General features: G+C 36.0%; 1 long non-coding RNA gene across 1 annotated transcript in view; it reads left to right on the top strand.

Annotated features, from left to right (window-relative positions):
* LOC132694536 (uncharacterized) overlaps window positions 1-20,418 on the top strand; it is a 111,905-nt gene that overhangs the window by 20,809 nt on the left and 70,678 nt on the right. Inside the window, exon 3 of the long non-coding RNA XR_009617350.1 lies at window positions 4,234-4,296. This is a non-coding gene — a long non-coding RNA (uncharacterized LOC132694536). The remainder of the gene's footprint in view (window positions 1-4,233; window positions 4,297-20,418) is intronic.

Here is a 20,418-nt window from a genome sequence, read left to right as displayed (position 1 = left end):
TTTTTTACACTACACAGGAAGTATAAATTCAGGCTGAATACAACATGTGGATTGTACCATCAGATTTTCAATGCTTTTCTTTTTCTGGCTTCTACTCAGCACCAAGTTCATGACCGTAACTATTCCCTGCCACAATAAAAGGAACAGGTGTTTAATATATTTCTACTTTACCCTTACACTGAAGATGTAGTCTACAGAATCTCAGGCATATGGTAGAAGGGAATATATTGTATTAAAATCATGAACCTGGTTCAGCTCTGGATTTCATCTCAAATATAAGGTATCTAGTGAGGCCACAGAAAGCAAAACTCAATGGTACAAGGCTTAGCAAATGCTTTCAGTATAAAAACCAGCTTCTGTGCTCCACTATCCTTTCTGAGTTTTTACTTTCACTAGGATTTTTGGTACAAAAATATTACTCACTTTCTTGCAAGATCACCAATGCATTTGTGATGATTTAAGTTATTTTATCCATAATTTTGAGGATTTTTCAACAAAAAAGATCAATTCATGGACCTAGTCTGTCACATAGGCGGAAATACAAATCTTTTACTCCATTTTCCTTCTTTTCTCACTAGTAGCCAACTTACATCAAGAGCAAATTCTAGAAATATGCAATATATATACCTTTCCAAAAGTCACAAAAGAATAGCTTTGGTATCCATGTCCCATTAAATCTTTCTAAAAGCTTTATGCTCCACACTTCCCCTTGCTACTTACCCTGCCTTTTCACCCTAGAAAAAGTGATAAGCATCTCTGTAGTTTCACTGTTTGATTCATGGCATCTATAATATTTTGTGTAGTTTTACAGAACCTATCATTTAAAAAAGCATTGAAACAGAACATAAAAATATTTCTTAACCCATATAAAATACCTTCTTTATGAAGCTAAAAACATTGCTGACAACTGATCTGGAAAACATAAACAGAAAGAATGATTGTTCAATGTTGATTTTTAAAGATGCATTTAAAAAGAAAACCCAATATTTACCAGGGCATGGTTTTTCCTGCTTATTTGCAATGACTGCAAAGGAAATCAGCATCATTCTTCTCATTTTTGTTTTGCTTTGCTTTAAGGGAAAACAATCCCGTGGGGCACCCGGGTGGCTCAGTTGGTTAAGTTTCTGACTTTGGCTCAGGTCATGGTCTCACGGTTCATGAGTTCTATTAGTGCAGAGCCTGCTTTGGATCCTCTGACCCCCTCTCGCTCTGCCCTTCCCCCGCTCATGCTCTCTCTCAAAAAATAAATAAATAAAAGAACCCCATGTATTTGAAAGTCCTTTTAGCAGAATTATTGTTTATTTTATATGTCAAATGTAAATTGACTTTAAAATCTTTAGGTTCTGCCTCTTAGAAAAAAATGTTTTGCACAATTATTATTTCTTAATAGCTATCAACAATCCATGTGAAAATAGGAGTATTGGTTTAAGAAATATGATATTGCCACTTTTGCTAAGCTGTACAAGAGTCACTATATTTTGACAGATCTATCTAGGAAGCCAAATATTGTCACCATTTTATTCCTCTAATAATGATGATTTCACAGACATCAGAAAATTGCTTTCCCAATATATTGATCCTCAGGCCAACCAACAGAAACGAAGTTAAAGCCAGACCTTATAAAAATCTTTTAATCTCCTCCAAAATAACCAGTTTCATGATTTTATATGACATAAAACTTGAAGTCAAATTTGGTACACAACAAGCCATCCATCAAAGTTTATACCTTTGCTTCCATTGGCAAGAACTAGTCAGAGCAGCTAAGTAGGATAGGGGAGGTTTAACAAAGAAACAGGAAAACATCAGAGCAAAGAGCTTTTAGGTAATGTGTGGAGGGGAAGGATAGGAAGTAATCATAAAATAAAGTACTTCAGATTACTTGTAGCAGGACCATGCTGTTATTGTTATTTACGTAAGTGATTTACCTTCCTTCATTTTTCCTCTTGGGTTTTGCCTACATCCGGTCAGCCTGGTGTGCTTTATCCTAGTGAAGCAAACCAAGTGATGAAGTTAGCAAGATCCTACTGGCATTTTTATCAAAAATCACACACCTGTGAAAAATAACTTGCACCCTCTAGCTCAGAAGAGCTGTAGGAGCAGAGAGGCAGGGTCACATCTGGAGAAACAGGAACTTTGACATTCTCGCACAGATTCTCAGGCTCTCCGGTGCCTGGGTGGCTCAGTCAATTCAGCATTCAACTTCAGCCCAGGTCATGATCTCACAGTTCAAGAGTTGAAGCTCCACACTGGGCTCTGTGCTGACAGCTTTGGATCCTCTATCCCCCACCCCTGCCTTCTGCTCCTTCCTCATTCAATCTCAGAAATAATAAATAATAAAAAATTTTAAAATAAAAGATTCTCATGGCCTCAAGTGTGACTGATGGAATGGAAAGAACTAGATTCCTGAAGAGATTAGGCAATAGAGTCTAAGAAAACCCAATATTAAATATTAAAATTGTGTCTTAGGGACAATCTGTAATGAATTGATGACCAAGGATCAGAAGGTTACATATATCTCAGGAGATATCCTTATGTGCACCTGGTATTGAAAGTCAGATACTCTCCTTCTCCACACTAACTTCACCAGCCATTAAGGCTGGTCATGATAAATGCTACCTTTGCACTGTATCTTTTTGTCACTTGGTAAAAGGAGAATCATCCTACATTTATGAAGGCTAAAGTTTTTTTTTCCCCATCAAAACGGGGCATAAAATACATTTTTTAAGAGAAAATTATGTACTTTTTTCACATGAGTTAATGCATAAAATTTGTATCCCCACTACATTAAAAGTAGATATTAATCCTTTTTAAGCCTAACATAGGAAGCTATATAATAAACCAAATTCATGCCAATAAGAGAAGTCATTTTATAAAGGGTGATAAGAGGAATTCACCATCATTTTTAGAAGCACACTGGTATTTATTGTACCAAAAGGACCAGAAATAGAATGACAGCTGAGGAAGTCTCTTTTTGTGACAGAATTTTGAACAATTGTGAACATAGACTAATTTCAGAGTTCTTAGTCAGTGACAGTTATTGTATAAAGAAAAAGTGGTTTGAGATAGAATAAAGCGGATCATCAGAATGAAGGCCATGAACATGATAAATGTCCCTGTCTGTATCTAGGACAGACATTTCCCCTAACAGTACTGCTTATGAATTTAATATCTGAAAGAGAATTAGTTGTTACCATTAAGTAGGTGATGTATTTATATGAAATATTGAAAATAGTAACGTCTACGTTTATTGTGTAAATGGTGTGCCCAGGGCACTGGCCCCAAGTTGAAAGTGTGTTTCACCCATTGTTAAGATTCTCTGAATCACATGGACTCCCCTGTCAGGCATAGTTACTACAGTGGTGCCCAAACTAGGCTAACCTATAAACATCATCTTTATGGAATCAGATCCAAACATCCATATGGCATATTTTCTAGTGTATATGTTTAAGCTATTGATTAACCGAATGATCATAGAATTTCTCCTGCACGGGAGAAAGGTATTTTGAATACAAAATGTGTGTCCATTTATTGATGACTCAGAAATGTCATTAAAAGTAAACCTAACTAATAAGTATGTTAAAAAGAAATTTTTTAATGAATGCTTGCTATACATCAATAAACCATTGAATTTCCAATTATAATACTTGAGCTTTATTTCCACATTTCAAATATTATCATTTTTACTTTTCAGTTTTTAAAAGATAATTATTAATGAAATATATTTTCCAGTATTTCTCCACTATTTAGGAATTGGTAATCCACTTAAATATTGTCTTATTTTTCTCCTATTCTTTTTTTTTCTGTTTCCTGCCTGTAATTTGGACTTTGAACATCTTATTAATCACATTAGGAATGTAAGGTGCGAAGCCTTATGAGAAAATTTACAACAATCCTAAAATAATTTTTTAATAATTTAATACGGAAATTAGAACATTGAAGTGAAGTTTTGCTTTAATAATAACCTAAAATATGTGGCTATTAACTTTACACTGGAAATAGATAACACAAAGCAAGGAAATATCATAAACAGAAGTTATGATATGTGACCTGTGATGTGATGTATGACAAAAATTGATAATTTCTCATCATCAATAATTTAGAAGGCAGACTGTTTGCTGACTGAAGCTCAGGCTCTAGGGAAAGTGGATAGAAAGAACCAGGATGTGTGTTGGCTTTTATTTACTAATTTTAGCAGATAGGCCCATATCTGAGCCTCAAACTTTGGTTCCCCAGATTTGTACCAGCAAGAAACCAACCTCACGAAGGATTCACTGCCAGCGCCCAAATCAAGTGAAGGTATGGGTGAGAGCGATGATGCAATAGAGCCATAGAAAGCGATGAATGAGGGAGTTCCTCTCTAAGGAGTTGAGTCTGTTCAGTATGTGGCAAAAGTGTTCTACCCAGATATTTGCTGGCCTGAGCAAACTGAAGCAGGGAGGGTCACAACAAAATGCACACTCTTCTTTCCACAGTACAGGGTTATCGCCAGGATGTGACTGCCCAGCCAGGATACATTTTCCAACCCCACACCAACGCCTGCCCTTCCCTGCATCCTGCTTGCACATGGCCATTTGATTAAGTCTTATCTTTGCAAAGCTATAGAAGGTATATGTGCATTTTTTAGCAAAAATTATGTAAAAGGGCTGGGATCCCCTGTTATTTTACCCTTTTCACTGGCCAGGTAGAAACGACAAGGCCCAGAAAGCTGACATTTAGCATTCTGTTAGCATAAGGCATGTGCCACACATGAAGAGCTAAGTGAATGTGAGCTATCATTCCATTATTGGAAATGATTAGTAAATGTTTTTAATTCTTTACTTTGGGCAATTTAAAATTTACTGGCTTGAAAACTCTTTTCAAACTCATGTATTAAGCTTCCCATTGCGCTTGTCCATCCATACAATTCAACTTCTGCATACAAGCCACACCAAAACCAAAAAGAAAAAAAAATCAATAAAAATTCAGGCACGTATCCACCTAGGAATTTTTTGTGGAAAAACTTCTTGGAAATGTATAAATTATTCAAGTAAATTATATTTGGGGAAAAATCAATACCTGTATGTATTTTTCCTGAGAAATATGTATATTCTAATATTTCAGACCCACTACTAGTATTAATAGTGGCCAATAATTAAGAGGTCAAAATAGATGGTTTAGCTTTGACCTGTGGAAGAAATAATAAATGAATTAATTAGTATGAGGATGTTCTCTAATGTATTACATATGTAATATCTACCATAACACTGCAATTCATGTCCCTCCACTGCAAATTTATAAGACTCTATCAGCTTTCCAATCTATTATATCTGAGATCATATACAGAGGATGAGTCATTGAAATGTTTCAGTCATGTTCAAAGAATGTGAACAGACAGCCCCTCTGGGTAATCCAAGTTCTAAGTTCAAGTAGCGAAGTCCCTCTACTTGATTCTGTGCTCAAGTCTGATTTATCTTTAAGGAAAAGAAAAAATATGTGTATAATTTAAATATATACTGTACATATATTTTTATACATGTGTGAACATTTTACATGTATGTAAGCATATGTTTGCATATGTTATATAAATATGGTTCAGGGAGATAGGTATAGAGAGAGATGTATAGATAGACACATAGATTGATCTCTAAAGAAAAAAAAGGTAGGGAAACAAATTGACTACATATTATTTTATTGGATATTAGTTTCCTACATTTGCACAAGGAGCATACTGAATAGTATGTTCCAGATTCTTCTGTGTTAGGAAAAGCAGCCCCATGCATGCAGTCTCTTGACCCCTAGTCAACTGCATAAGAATAGACTTTGGGGGGCGCCTGGGTGGCTCAGTCGGTTAAGCGTCTGACTTCAGCTCAGGTCACGATCTCATGGTCCGTGAGTTCAAGCCCCGCGTCGGGCTCTGGGCTGATGGCCCAGAGCCTGGAGCCTGCTTCCGATTCTGTGTCCCCCTCTCTCTCTGCCCCTCCCCCATTCATGCTCTGTCTCTCTCTGTCTGAAAAATAAATAAACGTTAAAAAAAAAATTTAAAAAAAAAAAAAAAAGAATAGACTTTGGGCCTGGAACACCTCCTTACCAAGAGATAAAGAGTCTTCGCAAACTATGCTGGACTTAGCACCTTGTGTGAGAATATATTTCCTTGTCAGACTCAATGTGTGTTCCTTTGCTCCACTTAAGCATGTATGTCATATGGCACCTGGCCAATCCCACTGCTTTATCTGTCCCCTGTAGGGGGAGGAGGGGATTGGGTCCTTCATTTCTGGCCACATCCCTGCATTGACTTCCAGGGGAAACCTGCTGGCAATAAGGAACCAGTGCCCACTACTGAAGCTCATCTTACTCTGTCTCTTCTCTTCATAAGTGTCATTCCTTTGAGTGTTTGGCTATATTGTGTTATTCCTTGGCAACTCCAATACCAAGATGCAGTGGACAGAGGTGTTTAATGTTCTACTCCTGATAATAGACAAGAGAAACCACTTTCTCTGTATTCTGTACACACTTCCAACAACATTGCTCAGTATAGGCCTTAAGTTAAGTACTTCTCTAATTCCAATTGGTTAATACATTAGCTTCAGATTCCTGAGGGCACTTGATGAACCACCCCTAAGCTACCTTCCCAAAGTCCTTATGAGGTAGGTTGACCAAAGAGATTATAAATCATCCATAAAAGTTAAACACTGACCTATATATCCTAAGTCTAAAATAATATTCAGAATTAAATTGTATACCTATTGAGAAAGTGAAAAATATTCTTACTTCCTATTTGTGAATCTATTACTTCTTTTTCTACCTAACGTGACCTAAATTTTCTTCATTCAGCAGGTGTTTATTGAGTGCCTCCAATGAACCAGGAACTGCCCTAGCAGATGAGAACAAAATAATAATAATAATAAACAGAACAAAGTTCCCCTCCACCCCCACTTAGAGTTGTATACTTGTGGTATAGACAGCTAGCAAACAAGTGTAGAATCAGTTGAAGATAAGAACTATTGGGAAAAGAAGCAGGGTAAATAAATATAATGTGATGAGGATAGTATTTGCATAAGGTAGTCCAAAAAAGCCTCTCTGTGGGGATGACCTTTGAGCAGAAATGTGAGTAAATTGAAGGAGTAAGTCATATGAATATCTGCTACAAGAGCACTTCCAGTGGAAACAAGTCTTCTCTAGTTGTTTTCTATTTAGGCATCTTGTTTCACCCAAAAGATTACAATGTTCTTGAAGACATCTTCTATTTATTTTGTATCTACCTCAGATAGTAGTCTCAAAGTAATCTGATTATCAGTATATACAAAGAGGAGTAGTGGGATTTTTATGGAGATATTTTATATATGTACTAATATTAAAAGTAATACTCTGTGTGCTGAGAATGTAGTATCTAGTAGATTACAGAGGGAAATAGCCATGGCAGCTTGAAAAAAAAAACAGGTGAAAAATAAATCTTTGTCAATGACAGAAGAGGTCCCAGGACTAGCAACACATATGTGTGATTCACAAAAGTAAAATCTGAGGGCAGATTTTTCACTGGAATCTGTGTCTTTTTGTGACATGATTATGTGTCACTCTATTACATGGATACTTTTTTTTTTTTAAGTAATACATTTAAAAAGCAGGATGAGGTTGAAGGACCAGGAAAAAAGATAGCAAATGTGCATGAGTGAAATCCAATTTGCCAGGAGAATTAAACTTTTAGAGATATCCTTAAAATTTATTTCAGAGGTGTTTAACTACCATTCCCATTCTGAATATGTGAAGAAATTAATATGGAAAGGAAAGTTAGCCAACTTGAATTGCATTGTTTTCAAACAGATGCATTAATGGTAAGAAAATTTGGCAGATTAATCCACTCAGAATCAACCCATTCTCTTGCACTTCAGAAATCAAGAGTTTAAACCTTTTGTAATACTCTAGCTCAAAATAGAACTTGTGCTTGATTTCAACTAGCATAGAGTTATGCTTATAAGTCTTAACACTGTTTACATTTTATATTTTAGCTAAAAAATTTATATTCTTTTGACTGACTCTAAGACAAATTTGTAAGAAAATAGACTTCCTGGTGTACCCGAAATCTAAATAGATTGGTATCTTGATACCTGAAAATCTTGATATCTGAAAATATCAATTGGAAAAGATTTAGGAAAGAACAAAACAAGGCGATTCTTATATCACAGTAAAGAGTTCAGACTATAAAACCAGATGACCAGGATTCAAATCCTGACTCTGCCATTCACCATCCATGTATCCTTTGATGAGCAGTTAACATCTTTGTTTCAGTTTCCTTAGCTAAAAAAATGGAAAAAATTAATAGACCTCCTTAAGTTTGCACAGAGAAATGAATGTGTCAACATGCATAAAAATAAGTGGACCGATACCTATTTTTGAAATATTTCAACACATAATACATACTGTGATATCTTTTTGGTACTAGTAATATGGCAGGGCTTTTAAGAAAATTAAATGAGATAGTTTATGTAATACATATAAAAGGCTCAGCATAGGGGCTAATTACAAATGGTAGTTTTGGGGCGCCTGGGTGGCGCAGTCGGTTAAGCGTCCGACTTCAGCCAGGTCACGATCTCGCGGTCCGCGAGTTCGAGCCCCGCGTCAGGCTCTGGGCTGATGGCTCGGAGCCTGGAGCCTGTTTCCAATTCTGTATCTCCCTCTCTCTCTGCCCCTCCCCCGTTCATGCTCTGTCTCTCTCTGTCCCAAAAATAAAAAAAAAAAAAAAAATTAAAAAAAAACGTTGAAAAAAAAAAACAAAAACAAATGGTAGTTTTATTTTTTTTTTCAGTATATGAAATTTATTGTCAAATTGGTTCCCATACAACACCCAGTGCTCATCCCAAAAGGTGCCCTCCTCAATACCCATCACCCACCCCCCTTCCCTCCCACCCCCATCAACCCTCAGTTTGTTCTCAGTTTTTAAGAGTCTCTTATACTTTGGCTCTCTCCCACTCTAACCTCTTTTTTTTTTCCTTCCCCTCCCCCATGGGTTTCTGTTAAGTTTCTCAGGATCCACATAAGAGTGAAAACATATGGTATCTGTCTTTCTCTGTATGGCTTATTTCACTTAGCATCACAGTCTCCAGTTCCATCCACGTTGCTACAAAGGGCCACATTTCATTCTTTCTCATTGCCACGTAGTACTCCATTGCATATATAAACCACATTTTCTTTATCCAACAAATGTTAGTTTTAAATAGGAGCATTATCACCATCAAAATCCCTATCCCTAACCTTCATCTGGAAAATTCTGATATATAAACTAAGCGAAAGAAATGTCAGTGGGCCCAGTGCATGCCCATGAATTCTATGTATGGAACAACTTAGACCCAGACAGAAATAAGTATTGTTAGGGCACCACACAACAAGAGGTACCATTGTCTTTATTCCTGGACACAAGATTGAAATAACTATTTAGAGACTATCTTTCTAAAATGAATACTAAATTCAACTTCTTGTATTTCTATAAGTTATAAAGACAGTGTTAATTGATAATATTAGAAACTACCCTATGAGCTATATACAGTTTCATAAACTGAGAATTTCCATACAAATATACATACAATGAATCTAGTTGCACATAATGGGATTCTGCTACTACTTTGCAAATCTTCTTCACTAAGGAATCAGAAACCCTTCATCAGACGTAATGAAGAAAACTGTCTCGCAGATCTTACCCAATTTCTCTCATTTCTTCACATGGATTCTGAATTGTTGGCTAATCTCTTATGTTCCTTCCTATTCTGGTCTCATGCCAGTCTGGGATAGGCACTTGATTGTGTGAGGGCCTTTTATACTGATTGCAGACAATTCATGCTATTTCCATCTACAAGTACCAAAAGTTCAGGGTTTTAAGAGGAAGATTTAACCACGTTTCTATATCTCTAGCTATCAGTGTTCAAAACTGAAAAGAATTTAAGCAGATTTCTCTGCCTTTTTTTTTTTTAATTTTTTTTTTAACGTTTATTTATTTTTGAGACAGAGAGAGACAGAGCATGAACGGGGGAGGGTCAGAGAGAGGGAGACACAGAATCTGAAACAGGCTCCAGGCTCCGAGCTGTCAGCACAGAGCCCGACGCGGGGCTCGAACTCACGGACTGTGAGATCATGACCTGAGCTGAAGTCGGTCGCTTAACCGACTGAGCCACCCAGGTGCCCCCAGATTTCTCTGCTTTTAATGAAAGACACAGAATGTCTTCCTTTAGATATTTATTACAAAGAAACAATTTCTTTCCTTGTGCATAATGCCCAGCTTTCTCTCTGCCTTTCCACCCAGAGGATTCTATAATCTGTATTTATCTTTCACTTGTTGATCCACTCAACAAATATTTATTGTTTGCTATGCCCAAGAAACTCTCTGGGCCTGGGGACATACAGTGGACAAGACATAACCCACAGCTTCAGTGTTAACTGCATTTACAAAAAGAGTAAATCCTGTCTAATAACTTAGATAAAAGAAATTGTATATTAACTATATGTGAGAAAAGTCTTGGTTCCTATGATGTATTCTGAGTATTTATACCAAGCGTCCTTTTAGAAGCCACAACCTGTTCTGAAAACCTTAACAGCAGTGTCACACTGACTGTTCTTCCAATGTCGTTTTCCTATATAGCCAAACACCGCAATGTGGTTATGTGGTAGATGGTACTGGCTAGCGTAATTGAGATGAACTCTGGTAAAGATAGAAAGGTCTTAAGACTAGAAAATTCATAGGCTGTTAGATTGCTTTCACGTAATGTACCTCAAGGCTCATCCTTTTTATCTCAGATGGGTTTAAAACAAAACTTCTCCAGTTACGACTGCATTAGCTGTATAAGTAAATCCATGGAATAGATACAAGATATTTCCACATTAGCTCAGTTACTTAATGAAGCAATCATCTGAAGAACATGAGAGTAAAATATAATACAAAATAAGCCTGAAAAAAAGGGAAGAGATGCTTTAAAACAAATGCTAACACTATCAAAGAGAAGAGCAATGAGAGAAGATTAGAATAACTCTTATCCACTGATACAACAAATATTTTTTGAGCTCTTAACATAAGTACTGTGACAGGTGCTGAAAGTACAATGATGAATATTACTCACTTGATGACATATTAAAATTATAGGGTCTTATTGCAGAATAACAATGACTCTTTATTTAACTTGTATTAAATGTATGGGACTGCTTCAAGATTTTTTGAAACTGTTATTTTTTATTCTCAATTATTTGATGAAAGCCCTAAATTTTCAATCTTGCATTTCTGTTTCTGTATGTGTATGTATACACATTCATATATATTTCTAAACATAAGTTCATATATGTGTATATACATGTTCTTATTAACAGAAGTACTCAATAATTTCATCTTATTTAGGTTTTTTTTGCCCTAGAGGAACCCTTGAATACATGAAATTTTAGAAACAATTGAGATTAAGGATATAGTTAACAATGGAAGATATATGTATAAAGCATTCGTAATTTGGATATTTGTTTCAATTTATAGGAAATCATTGAAAGTATTATTATTTATTCACATGGAACACTTATCCTCAAAACACCATTAAAAATTCCATTCTCATAAGATTGTTATATTTAAGACAATTACTTGCTTAACAACCTAGAACTAAAATGTTACATGTCTTCTCAGCTCTTATTTCAGTGCACTTTTACCTAACCACTGTTTTAAGAACAATGGAATGCAATCACAATATTGAAGAGAAAAAAAAGTCCCACCAAAGAAGATCACAATGATGCCAATTTGGCTGTCTAATAGCAATGACAACATTTATCATGGAATACAGGCCCTTTCATGGCCTGACTCCTGCTTAACTTTCCAGATTCTTCTTTTGTCATTTGTTGCCTTACACTTTATACTATAGCAACATTGAATGATGTACTATGTCCTCCCCATATTTTGTTGCCTCTCATTTCACTGTCTCTTCTCATTCTTCTTCCTCTGACTGGAATATCGGTGTCTCCCTCCTCCACTTTTTCTCTTATTCATGCACATTGTCCAAGTGTCGGTTCAGACATCTCAGATACCTTCCTTAGACCCAGCTCTTCCAGGCTGTTTTCTTCTCAGTATCCTAGGTATCTCTATCACTACACAAACCACATTGTAGTAGTAACATTAGATTGAACCAAATGAAATTGCCATTATTTGGTTGATGTTGACTTACAAAAAGGGTGAGTCATTTTCTACCACCGGGCTAAAAGTTTCTTTGGAGTGGGTCTTATTACTTAATCACTGTCTATTCTTTCCCTGTTTAGAATGGACTCTAGTACCTGTTTGCTTACCTGAATAAATAGGCAATTCATAAACAATTGCAGAAATTTCAAGGATGTTCCTCAAACTGTCCCACACCCTAATTTAAGCCAGTTTATGTCCACTCACGCCTCCAGTGGGTTGAATGCATGGTTAAAACAAATATTTTTGCTATATGCCTTGTTTTGGATAATGAAGCAGGGCTCCCTACAATGTTTTTTGTTGGCTGTTCTTGCAAATTGCGTGGCTTCTTTATGACTATATCTTCAACAGAGACGTGAGAAAATCTGTCCCCTAGCAACAGCTTTCTGTAAATTATACTCATAAGTCAATACAAGGAGAGGGAGTGAGAGATGTGGGGTGAAGCATTTCTTGGTTGAGCATAATTTTAACTTTAGACAAGATTCAATTGATTCAAGCTGATTATGAACCGACTGTCTCTCTCCCTCCTTTGCTTTGGTTCTGTATACCTCAGCTTCATCCAAAAAGATTCTGCTTGCATCAACCCCCCTATGCCTTCCTGGAGCTGTTCAATCACTCCTGGCAAATGGATTATGAATAAGATGCCAACACATGATTTACTTCCTACGAGTCACAACTCATCTATCCATATTTAGCAAATGCCCACTATGTTCTAGGAATTAAGGTAGGATTAGAAAGATGGGTAAAAAGGAATAACTCTTGCACTCAAAGAGCTCTGAGTTTAGTAGGAGGAATGAGACATATAAATAAACAAAGGCCAAAAAGAGGAAAACTCATATTAAAGATATATACCAAGCACAATGGCAATGAGAAAGAGTTTTCTCATGGGGCACCTGGGTGGCTCAGTAGGTTGAGCGTCCAACTTCGGCTCAGGTGATGATCTCACGGTCTGTGAGTTGGAGCCCCGCGTCGGGCTATGTGTCAACAGCTCAGAGCCTGGAGCCTGTTTCGGATTCTGTGTCTCCCTCTCTCTCTGACCCGCCCCCGTTCATGCTCTGTCTCTCTTTGTCTCAAAAAAATAAATAAACATTAAAAAAAAATTTTAAATACCTGTAGGATCTGAAAATTAGATAATCGGTGGCCTTGGTAAGAATAGTAATAGTGTCTACTGGAAAAGGATCCCAACCACTAATTGGTAAGCTATGATTTACAGATAAGGGAGTGGAGAAATCAGTAGTGAAGACTGTTGTTTCTATGTGTATACCTGATATAATATTAATACTGAAATTAAATAAATTTGAATTGTGGAAAGATACAAAGATAGAATACCTACAAATACCTATATTTGTATAATCTTACTGACCGTATGGGTTAGCTATCTTTATTTTCTGCCTTTTACAAAGAAGGAAATCAATAAACTGGACTTGAACGACAGAAGTAAAACCATCATGAGTTGGATTTTTTTCATATTAAATCCATTTTCCCACATTGTATGTACAATCCATCTTTCAAAGCACTTTGACATTTGGTATTGTCAACCCTAACAGGAATTTAAATTAGAAAAAAAAAAAAGAATGAGATAAAGATTAAGTGATTTGTTCAAGGTCACATTGTTACAAAACTTGCGTCTTATCCAAGACTCTACCTAAAGGGCACAATACCCAAAGTCTAAAAGAAGCCAGTGTTTATAATTGGTGTCTATTGCACATCCTTTTCTCCTCTGCTCCCATTTGCCAACCAAGCTGAGACAAAATAAGGTAGTGATTAAGAAGAAAGAGGCAGGGTGCCTGGGTGGCTCAGTCAGTTAAGCATCCAACTCTTTATTTTGGCTCAGGTCATGATCTCATGGTTCATGAGATCAAGCCCCATGTCAGACTCTGCAATGATAGCAGGGAGCCTGCTTGGGATTTTCTGTCTCCCTCTTTCCCTGTTCATGCTCTCTCTTTCTCTCAAAATAAATAAACATTAAAAAGGAAAAGAGGCAAGACTCTATAGCCAAAATGCCTCTACTCAAATCCAGGCTTTGCCACTTACACTGTGACCTTGGCTAAGTAACTTAACTTTGCTGTGACATAGTTTGTTCATCTGTAAAATGGAAATAATAATAATTATACCTATGGCATAAGAGTGTTTTGAAGATTATAGGAGTAAATCGGAGGCAAACACTTTGAACAGTGTCTCATATATAGTCAGTACTATATATTTATTTGCTATCATTATTATTTTTCTTTGTTGTATAATAATTTAGAAGATGACAGATATCAGAAGAGGGTAAATAGCCAGATCCATTCCTTCTAATTGCCAACACTTGTCAATCCAGCCATTCCTTTGAGTTGTTTAAAAAGGGAGATGGGGTACCTGGGTGGCTCAGTCAGTTAAGCATCCAACTTCAGCTCAGGCCATGATCTCATGAGGTTGGTGAGTTAGAACCCCGTGTCTGGCTCTCTGCTGTCAGCACAGAGTCTGCTTTGGATCCTCTGTCCCCTCTATCTCTTTGCACCTGCCCCCCTCTCTCTCTCCCTCAAAAATAAACATTTAAAAAGGGAGACATTTTACCACAAATTCTGAGGGAAAGGGGTAAAGAATAATGAAAATGCTTAACTGAAACAAATTTTGAGGATGTTTTTATCCATGCCATCTCTTTTCTAAAATTACCCCTAGTATTGAAGGTTACTTTGATGTTTAACTTACCCACTAACCTCAGAAAAATAATTTCCATCTTTCCCCGTACATTATAGTAAACAGTACAGAGCCTGCTTGGGATTCTGTCTCTCCCTCTCTTTCTGTCCCTCCCTTTCTCTCTCTTTTTGCAATAAATAAGCAACTTAAAAAAAAATTCGAGACGGGCAAAAGGAGGTATGGGGGGAAAAGGCTAGGGAACAGAAATGTGAGAGGTAGCTGAGAGCAAATTTTGCAGACTGATTTCTATTTTCTCTGTTCTTATCTGATAGCTTCTCGTTTCAGCTTTGTAGCATTTGAGGGAATTTGCTATGTCTTGAAATTTCATCTAATGGATGCACCAAGTTATTCCTCTCAAATCTGAATATGCTGCTAAGAGAGAAAAGTAGACCACACCCAATTTGCCATTATGTTTTTCAAGTGGTTAAACCAAATTAATGTTAGAAAAATAATAAAAATGTTTAAATAAGTAACGTGTAAAATTTGAAGGACTATAATGTTTATTAAGCATCATTATGTTCCTGGTCTCTAAAATAAGTACATTTGATCCTTGAACAACACAGGTATGAATTGTATGGTTCCACTAATACATAGATTTTTTTAATATAAATATAGTACAATAATATAAATATATTTTCTCTTCCATATCATTTTCTTAATAACATTGTCATTTCTCTAGCTTATTTTACTATAATAACACAGTATGTAATACATATAAGATATTAAATATGTATTAATCAACCGTTCACATTATCAGTAAGGCTTCAGGTCAACAGTAGACTATTAGTAGTTAAGCTTTTGGGAAGTCAAAAGTTATACATGAATTTTTTTTTAACATCTTTATTTATTTTTGAGAGACAGAGCACAAGCAGGGGAGGGGCAGAGAGACAGGTAGACACAGAGTCTGAAGCAAGCTCCAGGCTCTTAACTGTCAGCACAGAACCCGACACGGGGCTCGAACCCATGAGTCGTGAAACTGTGACCTGAGCCAAAATCAGATGCTTAATGGACTGAGCCACGCAGGTGCCCCCAAAAGTTATACATGGATTTTTTACTTCAATGTAAGGGAGGGGGTTGGCATCCCTAACTCCCAGGTGTTCAAGGGTCAACTGCATTTTTAATATATTAATTAATCCTTATAATTATTCTACAAAGAAAATATTAGTTCCATGTTACATATAATGAAACTTAAAGGAGGCAAATAACTTGCCCAAGACCACAGAGCTAATAAGTGCAAACCTCTGTGGAATTTAAATGTGGATCTAATTTTATTCAGAGAATGAGGGAAAAAAATAATATGAGCTCTTTCTAGATTGAGGAGAACCAAAAAAACCCACAACAGTTATTACCAAAATCCCTGAACAAAGAACATACAGATAATTAGATTGAAACAAAAAAGTAAATTAACATTTAATTCTCCTCTATCATAAGTGAACAAATTTTCTAGATTATGTATTTTTAGCTATTCACTATAAAAGGACACAAAGGTTATTTTGTCGAATTTACATTTGAACATATAGTTGTACCTATAATATGCACTTTCATCTCTGTATGTCAGAGAATTGCTTGAAGACTTGAAACATGACTTTTGGGCATATACTCTTGTTGCTCATGAAATATGTAACTATTATTTTCACTCAAGATGCAAATAATATTCCCAATTATTTTAGTGATTTCCTTTCCTTTCTTTGCTATGGTAAAACCAGAGGTTTTTTTTGGTTTTGAAATGAGGGGCATGATTCTTTATCTCCCTTTTGAAAAGTTATTGAGATAAATGAGAGACTTTAAAAGAAATTAAGGTGTTTTTTAAAAATCATTTTTAAAGTTTCAGCATATAACATACAAAGTCAATTCATTGCCTCAGTTTATATTAAAAGGAGGAGTCAGGAATACTGAGGCCAGCTTTTTCTCCATTCACCAGAGAATTACACACATTTTTACATTCACAAGGAGAAAGAAGAGTTTTTGTTTTGTTTTATTTTGCCTTTTAAAGAGAAGTTCCTCTCAGTCTTACTTGTTATATATTTCATGAAAGGATCAGCCAGTCTCTATTCTATACAACACATGGGTAACCTTTTTGTTGTTAGATTTAGATTCTATTGCAATATGATGCACCAAACATCATTATTATGTATTTTATGTAAGTTGTTTCGAGCTAAAGTCAGAAGACATCATAATATATTCAATTCAATTCAGAAAACACTGAATGAGCTCCCTGTAGGAATAAAACAATGGAGTGAGCATTACCTGAATTCAGTGATTAATAAAACACTCTCCCTGACTTCCAGCATCTCACGTCTAGCTCTTGAATAACTCTAATATGGGACAACATGTCATAAATTCTATAACAGACATTCAGAGTGTTATATTTGAGCTGTCATCAATAAGAATACTTATTCTAAATATATCCTGTCCATGTTCTGATCCTGAAGACTTCACTTATGATTGTCAACTAACCATAATATGGAAATACCGCTTCTACCAAAACCAGTTGAGTTTGTTTCCAGTAGTCTAGTCCTTTAGAGATTCATATGTGCCAAACACCGCATGCTGGCATACACTTCCATACCCTCCTCTCTCGTGCCTGCTAAGCACTATGGCCAGTCAGGGTTTTTTAGCAGTACTAGCAGAAGAAACTCTGTTAGGTATACCCTATTCTCTTGAAATAGTAATAGTAATTAACAGTCTGACTTTTGTCTGGGAATGTTCTCCTTTACAACTGAGTCGATACAATCAAGAGAGATAGGCACGAAGAGATAGAAGGTGTTAACCACTGTCAGCCAGATGTTAGATTCGTCAAGTCAGCCCAGACAATCAGTGTCATTTTAGGATCCTCTCACATCCTGCCACTAGTCCTGCCTGATTCTCTTATGCTTCCTTCTCTAAGGAATAGAACCTCTGAGGGCCATTTAAAAAGCCCTATCAGGGGGTACCTTTTTATGTCAAGACTTCTGTCCAAATAAGCTTGCCTTCAAAATATGGATTAACCCCTGAGGCTCAATTTCTACAGATGACCTGCTAAGTAACAATTAATTAATCCCAAAAGTAATCTGTGAGAGATAAATAATGAAACCATTTACCTCTGCTTCCTACCCTCTGCAAACTCCTCCTCTTCTGAACTATATGGATGCATTCTAAAAACCATTCCACTTGTTACCTACTCCCCTTCACCAAAAAAAACTTTTATTCATTGTGTTGCTATAGTAATTAATTAGGGAGATATTTGAAGGAACATGGAGTTTCACAATCTAATCATATTATGTTATGTAAAAAGCACCCAATAAGCATTTATGTGGAACATATAAAAATATGGAACAAATACTAACTAGAGGAAACATAGTCATAAGGCAAGGGCTGTATCTTTTATCCTTGCTAAAAATCTTTTCTTGGTAAAGCCAATACCACTTTATATATCCTCTAAGGATTTGAACTTGATCCTTCTCTTGGAACAGTTGTGAAGAACGTTACCATTCCCTCTGGCTGAAAAACAGCTACTGAGTTATACATAGATAGATATTCTGTGCCCATATAATTTTCAAGTCACATCTTGGAAAACCTAAAGAGATAAATAATTTTCAAAGGGGGCACTGAAAGAAAGTTTCTCTTTTGTTTTATTGTTTTCCACAAGCAGATATCTCATTATAAAAAAGGAATTACTGTTCTGCTGTAGTTGGAATTTTTTCCTTGTTTTAATATTTACAAAAAAATTACATCAATTGATCATTTTTCTTGTAAGCAAAAATTTTGCCTGAAAATAAAACTAAAATATAGAGACAGTTTGTTCTCAATTGTGCTGCGATAAGCCCCATAAGTATTTGATTGTGCATGCAAATATAGGTACTGGTATTTGTTTTCATTAATAATACTTCAGAGAAAAGAATCAATGAGGGCAAGATTCTCTCAGGTATTGCTATCTTAAAGACCCGAATCAACTGAAAAGAGAACATCATAAAAGCATCTTCCTACTTAAAAAAAAAAAAATAAGATGGGGAGCAATTCATAAAATCTAGGAAGACAACTGTCAGGAAGCAGAAGAAAATCTCCTTAATACTATCAGAATCAGAGGACTGAAAGGAACCTGGGTAGTTTATTTGACTTACTACTGATCTCATATCTAAATCATCTTACAAAGAAGATGCCCCACTTTTTGTTCATCTCCCAAGCAGAGGAAGAATTCATAACATCCCAAGCAATTTAAAACTGTTTAGAAAACCTTTGGAAGACATTCTGCTTCATAGTTTATGTAAATCTCACCTCTGTTCTTTAAATATGTTGATATTCTTAGTGGAATGCAAGAACAAGTGGTTATAACCTTTATCTCATAACCTTTTCAGATTTTGGTGACTACTCTTGTCTTTCTCAAGTTGCTCTTCCAAAGCTAAATAAACTCAGTTCCATTGATCTGTCTTTATATATGCCAAGTAGGTCATTTAATGCAATCGCTCAAGCATTTGAGTAACGTATCTCTGAACCCTGCCAAATTTTTTACATCTCCATTTAGATGGGGAATCCAGATGTCATCAAAATAATGAGTGTAAAGATGATCTTGCACGATCTATAAATAATACAGTAATTACCTGAATGATGATTTTAGTTTTAATACTTTTAGTAGAGATTTATGAAGAAAATTATTTAGGCTATAATCTGGTTCTCAAAACAAAAAAAAAGTTCATAGTAGGTGCCATGGCTTTTGACTGATTAAGTGATAGCTTGACATATGCATTCAAAAATTCATCATGGTTTCCTGCCCTAATAGAGTAAGTGGTACCTCATTAACCCTTGTTGTAGAAACAAGAGTACTGACATATTCCATACATTGAACAACAGACAGCATAGGATTATAATTCTGAAAGAAAAGAAACAAATGATGTACACCATAGAATTGCCTGGGCTTTTTACCTAGAGGCATATTCTGGACTGCTGCCTAGAGAGGGAAATACAAACAGACTATGGGGGGTATCACTAGGTTGAGGAGACAGCAGAGTTCCGAGAAACGAAGATGAATGTTATCTAGAATATGGAGGACAGAGGCGGAAAAAACACGTAAAAAAGAACTCCAGAAATCGGCCCAGGATCCTCTTGAGTCTTTGACTGATTACTCTGCTACACATAAGTTGGCAGTGAGACATATAAGACAAAATAAAGAAAAACCAGTAGGGAAAAAACAAGTGTCAGAGTTTACACAAGGCTAGAAGATAGCCAAATTTCAGTCAGCCAGAGGGAGAACCTTCACTGCACACCTGGAGCATTCAGGAGAAACTCCAGAAAGGCCACACCTTAGGAGTAAGGCTAACTTCATCCTAGCATAAAATTAACTCTGAACACACCCTAACAAATCTCAGAAAGAAAACAGAAGCCCAAAGAATCAAACCATTCTTCAAAAAATTATCTACTACCACAACAAAGACCGTTTAAAGGATAGACACAAAATCTAAACTACTCAACAACCAGACAAATGAAACATAAAAAGGTGAGCCAAAACCAGTCAACAGAAACAAGGTAGAAATAATAAAGATGACAGACAAACAGATAAGGATTTTTAAAACAGCTATTAAAATACATTAAAATTTAAAGAA

This window comes from Panthera onca, chromosome B4 (assembly GCF_046562875.1).
Source record: "Panthera onca isolate mPanOnc1 chromosome B4, mPanOnc1 haplotype 2, whole genome shotgun sequence".
Taxonomy (NCBI): Eukaryota; Metazoa; Chordata; class Mammalia; order Carnivora; family Felidae; genus Panthera; species Panthera onca.
Note: the sequence above shows the minus strand (reverse complement) of the source record. Positions and strands in the feature narration are given on the sequence as shown.